The 9,874-nt window shown below is 40.9% G+C and overlaps 1 pseudogene; it reads left to right on the top strand.

Moving 5' to 3' along the window:
* LOC117514871 overlaps positions 1-7,603 on the top strand; it is a 28,160-nt pseudogene extending 20,557 nt beyond the window's left edge.
* Positions 7,604-9,874: the final 2,271 nt, after the last annotated feature.

Here is a 9,874-nt window from a genome sequence, read left to right on the forward strand (position 1 = left end):
TCTGTCCTGAGAAGAGCCGGAACCACACGATTTCACCTGGTGAATACTGGAGCCGCCAAGTCCCGAATTCCCAGGTGATCATTTCAGTCCCCGACTGTCGGATCTGGTACTGCTGGCGAAGAACAAAGACAGTCAAGTGTGGTGTGTGTACACCCAGTAACAACAACGGTGGGAATGCCACCTCCACCTCTCACTCATTATTCTGCAGAGTACCGCAGTGATTCCTCAGGGGAAAAGAGTGCCGTCCAGCACTCACTCAGCTTCCACCGACAGAGGTACCGGTACTCCTGCAAACACTCAAAATATACAGATGATATTGTAACACAAACGGCTGAGGATATTACCTCCAAAGAAGTACGATATCTCGGCAACGAGGTGGAGATGACATCTGGTCTTTATGGAGTGAGATGATGTAGAGTAGATGGGTGACAGCTGTCCGTGGCGGCAGCGCCCTCTCGTGCCTGAAGCCCGCACTTCAGGCAGGGCGCCCACTGGTGGTGGGCCAGCAGTACCTCCTCTTCTGGCGGCCCACACAACACTCCCATTTTGTTCTGGGTCGCCACAGCGGATACAGCCAGATCCGCATTGGCAACTGGCGCAAATCTTACGCCAGATGCCCTTCCTGACAAAACTCCATTGTAACCTGGAGAAACACACACCCGCTGGTGGTCCAAAGAGGTCTCCCATCCAAGTACTAACCAGGCTTCGCACTGCTTAGCTTCTAAGATCTGATGGGATCAGACTGACACATAGCAGATCGGCTGCTCCAACAACAAAAAGTAATACAGCCAAAAATACATTGGATTCTTTTTCATTTCTTTCTTTTTTATTAAAAGTTTGGTATAAGCAAAACTAAGGAGTCTGTGTCCATTCCCAATTTGTCCACCTGGGGTCGCTCTTGTTCCATGTCTCTGATGAGCCTGGTAATGTTTGATCATAAAACATGAATTTGGTCATTCTGAGGTTGATTTCGGCCAGAGAAACTGTATTGTGGTCTCCAAGTTATTAAGCAGTTTATTGTGTGAAGAATTATGTAGAATTATGCCACTGACAAAGAGTTTCAGGACTTAGGGAAAGTTTGTTCAGAATTCAAACTGTTGGGCTTTTGTGTATTCATAGATGACTCTGGTCACAGATGACTGATAAGAGAAGCCAAACTACCCAAAAATAATGCTCTTAGAAGGTCATGAATTTGATAAGGTTGTCTGTTTTATGGACAACTCCCATCCATGTTTTAATGAGGTAAAACATCTTTGTTGGCATTTGACATTCCACAGACCTTGGATCAAGGTTGAGTCTCCGTGGAGAAAAAGGGTTTATGGTCTTTGGCTTCATGCAAACTCAGGAAAGTTTCAGGATTCTCGCTACAACACTAAAACATTAACTTTAGAGAAAAAGGAGTTTTTAAAAGTGCAGTCATGGCTTCAGGAAAAAGTTGTACCTTGATTAGGCAGTGTATAGTTGTGTTATAGTTGTCCCTCTTGACCCAAGCAGAACTGCATATATTCTTGCATCTGGCCATGTGTTTCACATAGCATATACAGTATCACAAGCATATTGGAGGCGCAGACCAAGGCCCAAATTTCTGGCATACCTTGCATAGTCTTATAACAAGATGAAATTGGTATCAAATTGCTTGTGAGGATGTCAACTTTATGAAAATAAATCCTATACTCATGAACTTCTGTGCTAAATGTGATTTTAACCCTTTGTTTGCGACTTACCAAAAACACAAAGAAAATTGGTTGATTAAGTTATTTCACTTGAAATACTTGTTAATTTAAACTCCTCCACTCCTCAAGTGGAGGAGTTTAAGTATCTCAGGGTCTTGTTCACAAGAGAGGGATGCATGGAGCATGAGATCAACAGACGGATCAGTGCCGCATCTGCACAGATGCGGTCGCTGTATCGGACGTCGTGGTGAAAAGATAAAGGTCTGAGACACGCTTTATCCCCTGTTTACAATGGGGTACTCAGGTCAAAGGAGTTTCAGTCTTTTGTTCATGGTAATCAGTCATTCACGTCATCAGGAGAGTCATCAAGGGAGCCATCAGGAAAGGCTTTCATCCCATCATTAGGAGGGACAGCTGCCCTGTCATTAGGAGAGTGCTAACTAGAGCACAATAGTTGCTAAATAAAGCTATTGTTTAGTCCTAACCTATAGCGTCTGCCTCTCAGTAGGAAGGGTCTGGTTAGGTTAAAAACTCCAGCTTTTGTTGCTTCTGTTTTATTTGTCTCTACGACATCCAGAGCAAGAATTTTAGCTGAGGAAGGTTTCTGTGTTTGAAGCGAAACGTCAAGCGTCAAGCACCCAGTCCAGTCGAAGATTCAGTCTCTCTACACTTAGACGTGCATTTTAGAGTTCAATTTTACCACAATGACACCTGGAGGGGGGTACCCAGTGCATATTACATATCACGAATTAGAAACATCCACATGGTTTGTGAAGTTAGATTAATTGCTTTCATTGGTTTTCAGCCACATGCCATTAGGTGCATCTCATGCCCTTCCAATACCCAGTCACACAGATTCCTCACATTAGTGCCTCAAATGTACATTACTGCCCTCCAAAGTTCCAAGTGGTTTGCTGTACTTCGCAAATAATTTAAGATGGACTTATTTCTTGAATTTTAATCATCCCCATCTTCTACAACCCCAATTCCAGTGATGGCTGATGTTGTGTAAAAGTAAATAAAAACAGAATACACTGATTTACAAATCCTCTTCAACCTATATTCATTGAATACACCACAAAGACAAGATATTTAATGTTCAAACTGATAAAACTTTATTGTTTTTGTGTAAATATTTGCTCATTTTGAAATGGATGCCTTCAACACATTTCAAAAAGCTGGGACAGTGGTATGTTTACTACTGTGTTACATCACCTTTCCTTCGACAACCACTCAATAAGCATTTGGGAACTGAGGACACTAAGTGTCATGAGTGAGTGTCATGATTGGTTCAAAAAGGAGCATCCCCAAATGTTCAGCCTTTCACCATCAACGATGGGGTGACAATCACACTTTGTGAACAACTGTGTGAAAAATAGTCAAACAGTTTAAAAACAATGTTTCTCAATGTTCAATTGCAAGGAGTTAGGGATTCCATCATCTACTGTTCATAATATAATCAGAAGTTCAGAATATCTGGAGAACTTTCTCCATGTACGCGGCAAGGCCAAAAACCAACACTGAATGCTCGTGACCTTCGATTCAGGCGGCACTGCATTAATAACCGACATCATTGTGTAAAGGATCTTACTACTACTTGCGTGGGCTCACAAACATTTCAGAAAACCATTGTCAGTTAACACAGTTTGTAGCTACATCTACAAGTGCAAGTTAAAATTCTACATGCAAGTGAAAAAATGAAAAACGACATCCAGAAATGCCGCTGCCTTCTCTCGACCCAAGCTCATTTGAATTGGATAGATGCAAAGTGGAAAAGTTGTGCTGTGGTCTGATGAGTCCACATTTCAAATTGTTTTTGGAAATCATGGACGTCGTGTCCTCTGGACAAAAAGAGGAAAGAGACCATCCAGATTGATACCAGCGCAAGTGTCCAAAGCCAGCATCTGTGGATGGTATGGGGGTGTGTTAGTGCCCATGGCATGGGCAACTTACACATCTGTGATGGCACCATCAATGCTGAAAGGTACATCCAGGTTTTGGAGCAACACATGCTGCTGTCCAAGCAACATCTTTTTCAGGAACGTCCATGCTTATTTCAGCAAGACAATGCCAAACACATTCTGCAACGTGTTACAACAGCGTGGCTTCATAGTAAAGAGTGAGGGTACAGACCTGTCGCCCATTTAAAATGTGTGGCGCATTATGAAGCGCAATATACGACAACGGAGACCCCGGATTGTTGAACAACTGAAGTCGTACATCAAACAATTATACCACAATTATACCTTATAACCCAATCATGAGTGTCCTCAGTTCCCAGACACTTATTGAGTGTTGTTAGAAAGGAAAGGTGATGTAACACAGTGGTAAACATAGCACTGCCCCAGCTTTTTTTAAATGTGTTGCAGGCATCCATTTCAAAATGAGCAAACATTTGCATAAAACATAAAGTTTATCAGTTGAACATTAAATAGCTTGTCTTTGTGGTCTATTCAATTGAATATAGGTTGAAGAGGATTTGTAAATCATTGTATTCTGTTTTTATTTACCTTTTACACAACGTCCCAACATCATTGGAATTGGGGTTGTATGAGTTGTGGAGTACTTTCCTGTTGCACTTTAAGATTCATAAATACAGTGAAGCTTGAACTTGGAGCCCACTGTGCACACAAGTTCATCTTGCGACCCAGACATGCAATTAAAAGGAAATATGAGTGCACAAGATGAGAACAGAGTAAGTCACCATGTATGAGCCTGTCACATACACAGGTGTTGAAAGCATGGGCTCTGGAGGTTTTATAATTTGAATCTGTGAATGAAAGCCCACAATGTGGCAAGTGCAAATATGGCTGAATGGTGAAAGAAAGAATTGGAAGTAAATAATTTGGTTCAAATACTTAATTTTAAAGATACCAATGCTCACATTTTTAGGAAAAAGAAATCCTGTACAGAAAAAAAAAGATGCATCATAATGCATTGATCATCATCTCATCTTCGACCGCTTATCCAAGATCGGGTCATGGGGCAACAGCTCTAGCAGGGGACCCCAGACTTCCCTTTCCCGTGCCACATTGATCACCTCTGACTGGGGGCTCGCGAGGCGTTTCCAGGCCAGTGTGGAGATACAATCTCTCCACCTAGTTCCTGGGTCTTCCTGGGGTCTCCCTCAGGCGGATTGTGTATGGAACACCTCCCTAGGAAGGCGCCCAGGAGGCATTCTTACCAGATGCCCATACCCCTCAGCTGGCTCCTTTCAACGTGAAGGAGCAGCGACTCTACTCAGAACTCCCCACAGATGACCAAACTTCTCACCCTATCTCAAATCATTGCATTCTTTTTTCTGTTGTGATTGTTGTGTCCTCAGCATAAGTGAGAGACAAGAGGCTCAACAAGTGGTACTGCACAATTAAACTGAGTTTAATGCTCATCTTTCCACAACACAGGAATCTGGCATGACCAACAGTCACTTTCACGATGACAACCTTTGATGACAGTTTTAAATATTTTAAACGCTGGCACTGACACAACAGCATCTACAAATCAGATGGGGTCTTCCTGCTCATGGCCAAGTATCCAAAAATACAAGGTAGGAGCTCAAACTGTGCTGCACTTACACAAAGTTGTTATCCAGGCACCCAGTGAAGAAAAACATCAAAGCAAAATTTAAAAAAGGCTTTGTAGTGACATGTGAATAATAGCATGAAGAATGAAATCAGAGATGCTGAATTATAATTAAATTGCATTGTCTAAATCAGCCATCACGACGCTTAAGAATGGCTGATTTTGACTGGCATATAGACAATAATACTATGTTGAAATATTATATATATATATATTATAGATATATATATATATATATATATATATATATAGAAGATGCATCACCAGCTTTATGATGAAGTGGTACAGAGAAGGATTTTATTAACCCTCTGGGCCCGACGCTGTCGTATACGATGGCTGAGACCAAGTTTCACTAAATTAGAAATAACTTTTTAATTGTTACGAGATAGAAACGTACTTTTTTTCTGAAAAGTTAACTCCGCAGACTTTTGAGCCCAATGTGAGTGGCCAATCAGATTTGGTTCACCGTCACATGGTTTTCCAAAATCCAATCGTAGGACAGAGTCATCTCACGTGACACACCAAAGATTGTTTTTAGGAGTGATGTGTTATTAGTTGGCCCGTTTGAATAGCCCCCTGGCTGCTCAAATATGCCCTGCGCCATTATACACAGCGAAAGTGAAAGTGAGGAGACGGAGCAGACAGAGAGCCTCTCATACAATCTCATGTGCTCAAACAGTGTGTGAGTATCAGGATTGCTCGACTAGTTTTCCTGTGAATATTACTGGATAAGCCTATGGCAAGCTCTCTCACTTCCGGAGGTAAAGCACTGTTTACCATATCAATGGAGTGAGGGGGGAGGGGGCGCTCCTCAAACTGAATGAGGATGGAAGTGTGAATTTTGCTTTCAGAGCAGGAGAGAACAAACACACAGTCAACTTCATTGTAGAAGTTTGTGATGTGACTTTTGTGTAATAGCAGACAGAAATTGCTTTGAGATGAAGACAAACAAAACGCATAGACCATTTTGTATATATTGTTCAAAATGTGCATTTGTGTCTATTGTTTGAACCTTTTTGTTGTCCAGTCTTTCACACTAGAGCCCAAATTACCTTTATAAAGTATCAGAGCAGTTGTTTATTATAGTTTGCTGTGTGTTTTGAATAAATGTGTGTGGAAAATTATTTTCCCACTTTACTTTTTCCTTTCTTATTTCTGATTGTAAACCTTTATTACACTTATAAAACACAACTATAGCATATATATTTTGAAAGTACAGGTTGTTCTGGAAAAAGAGACATAAAACTTGATTGTGGGATGCAGGGAGAGATGCAAGCTATGTAGTAAACAGGAGCTTCCAGCAGTGGGCAGAGCACACAAAGACAGAAGGCCAGACTCATTGTTTGGGTCTGTGGTTACCTATAATGCTACCAGAAGCGATCGTGGTGTTAAAACTCAGTTTAACACCACGCAGTTGCAAGTTTACCGGAGACAATACTGAAAGCTATCGGTTAGCTGTAGATTCCGATACATTTTTAGGTGGTTTATCGGTTTAGCTTTATAAAAGATAACTTTTCAGTTAGCTGATTAGCTGTTATCTTAGCTAACTTTTTGGTTAGCTGTGCCCACCACTGCTTGGAACTACTTTTTGCGCAGGAATTCATCAAGCATGTCGGCCGTGTACTAACACAGAATACCCAGAAACTGGACAGCTGTTCAGCCGTAATGAGAGCATCCACTTTTAGCTTGTCATAAGCTAAGCTAGTGGCGTTCGTGAGAGTGTGGTTAACATGGTGTTGTAAATTCCTGGTGTTGCTATCTGCTAACTTCACTTCTTTTTTGGCGAGAAATAACGCCTTTCTCATATACTGTGTAAAAACTAGCAAGAAATAAACGCTTCTAAATCTGACAACGCTGGTTGTGCAACCTAATAATACCTCTATAAGACATTTTGTGGACGTCAGCATGCACACTAACTTCCACCTAGCTGAAAGCTAACTTCCTATGGAGTTAGATTTGTGTTATTAATACCTGCAAATGCACAGAGGGTGATCAACAAATATTCCTTGATTTGCACAACTTCCACTTTTCTTTCAGAAGCTCATATACATGCACATGCAAGGCCTCCTGCAGATGTCATTAAAATGTATTGTTTTTGATTGATTGATTGAGGTGCTTTATTGAACATGTACAAATTGTATGTAAGACAATAGGATCTTAATAATTAATTAAACTGCAAATTATAAAGAACACAATGCTGATACAGCTGAGTGTATTTTAGTATTGCATTATATTTTTTGTTCCTTTCAGACAAGGTCCAAGAGGAACTGACCAGAGTGGTTGGAAGCTGCCAGGTGCAAGTCCAGGACAGGAAAATCCTGCCATTTACTGATGCTGTAATTCAGTGATTCTCAACCGGGGTGCCGCGGCACCCTAGGGTGCCGTGATCGATCGTCAGGGGTGCCGTGGGTATTTTTCATATTCGCGATTATTTTACATATTCGCGATTACCGTGAATTATTTATTTTATCCATAAAGCATAAAACGACTCAGAATCTGATGTCAAACGTGCTGCAGCCTCACTCTCGTCTTAAGGCGGGACAATAACAAGGAGGCTGACGGCCGATTAAAACAGTGCCGTCTCCTTCAAAAGCTGTCTAAAATGTGGAGCTGTCGGTGTGTGTGTCTGTGCCTGTGTGCGCGCGCGCGAAGTTAACAGGCTGCAGACTGCGAGGGAGGGGGGGTGGGTGAGGGAGATTCCTGAATGCAGGCGCGACACGTTCATGTGCGCAGCGAGCGCGGAGCAGAGAGAGGATTTTAAACCCGAGTGAACGTTAACAAAACGGAAACATGAAGCTGCCTTTACGTCTCTCTGAACTTTCTCTAAAGGTGTGATTCTGCCGTTACCGTCCTGTTCACACCATGTGCGCGTCGTATGCTGAATTTATGAGATCATGAGATGAAATAAACGGTCAAATATCTTTAAAAACATTTTTAAAATGAGAATATATGAATGAACTGAGCCACAAAAAAACAATGTTCAGACGCAGAGATCACAAAAAAGCAGGTAAGAACTCTGAACTTTAACAGCTGTTATTTTCCAAAGGTATTTATTTGTTCAGTCTTGAGCTTAATGCAGTGTTTAAGCACAAAACGTGACTGATGAGGAGAAACAATTTCAGAAATGCAACAGAAACAACCACAAATCAGAAAAAGGTTTGGACTGTATGTAAAATGAAGATAAAAATAAAAATGTTGCACCATTCCCAGTTTCTCCACTCACAGAAGCCAAACGTTCTTCCAGAGTGTGTAATTATACTACAATAGTAGAATATAAAGAAGGGGGAAAAAAGAGAAAAAAATAGACAATATATTCGTCAATCACAATTATTTGTCTGACAATTAATCGTCTCCAGAAATTCCTAATCGTGACAGCCCTACTTGAGATCAGAGCGCAAAATGCTTGAGGATTTCGAAATGCGGTGTTTTCTGTATCGATTTTCTATTTCGATAATTGGGTTTTGCGCAAAACCAGAGGTAATAGCATTATAATATTATTTGGTTGGTGGTGTGCCGCAGGATTTTGTAAATATAAAAAGGGTGCCGCGGCTCAAAAAAGGTTGAAAATCACTGCTGTAATTCATGAGACGCAGAGACTAGCAAACATCGTCCCCATGTCTCTTCCTCACAAAACAAGAGAAGACATCACATTCCAGGGACACTTTATTAAGAAGGTCAGACTGAATATGATGTACTTCCTGGCGTATAATTCACACCTCTCAAAAAATCCCATTGAAGTGAAAAAAAATGTTAATATGTTGCACAAAAGTGTATGTTAAATCTTTTTTTTTTTTTACTTGAACTTATTTATTTGGCACACAACTCGTCAATAACAAAAACTGATAAACAAAACAATTCCACAGTGACGTGTGACCAAAAAGGGGGTGAGCAGAAGCAATGCTTATAAACGCCCACCCCATATATACATACATACATACATACATATATACACATTACCTACCCCCAAAGCAAACACACAGGCGACAGTGGTAAGGAAAAACTCCCTCTGATTATTGAGGGAGAAACCTCAAGCAGACCAGACTCTAAGGGGTGACCCTCTGCTTGGGCCATGCTACAAATACATTTAACAACACAAACTCAAATCCCATTATCATAAACATATCAAGTGAACACTGTGTCTTCGTCTACATACATATTTACATACATATACAGTATACATGTGTACACACACCAACATACACCTACACATACATACATAATTACACACACACATACATATATACACATATATACATATATACACACATACATACATATACACTCAACAAAAATATAAACGCAACACTTTTGGTTTTGCTCCCATTTTGTATGAGATGAACTCAAAGATCTAAAACTTTTTCCACATACACAGTATCACCATTTCCCTCAAATATTGTTCACAAACCAGTCTAAATCTGTGATAGTGAGCACTTCTCCTTGCTGAGATAATCCAACCCACCTCACAGGTGTGCCATATCAAGATGCTGATTAGACACCATGATTAGTGCAAAGGTGTGCCTTAGACTGCCCACAATAAAAGCCCAGGACCTCCACATCCAGCATGTTCACCTCCAAGATCGTCTGAGACCAGCCACTCGGACAGCTGCTGAAACAATCGG

Source organism: Thalassophryne amazonica, chromosome 8, assembly GCF_902500255.1.
Source record: "Thalassophryne amazonica chromosome 8, fThaAma1.1, whole genome shotgun sequence".
NCBI classification, from domain to species: domain Eukaryota; kingdom Metazoa; phylum Chordata; class Actinopteri; order Batrachoidiformes; family Batrachoididae; genus Thalassophryne; species Thalassophryne amazonica.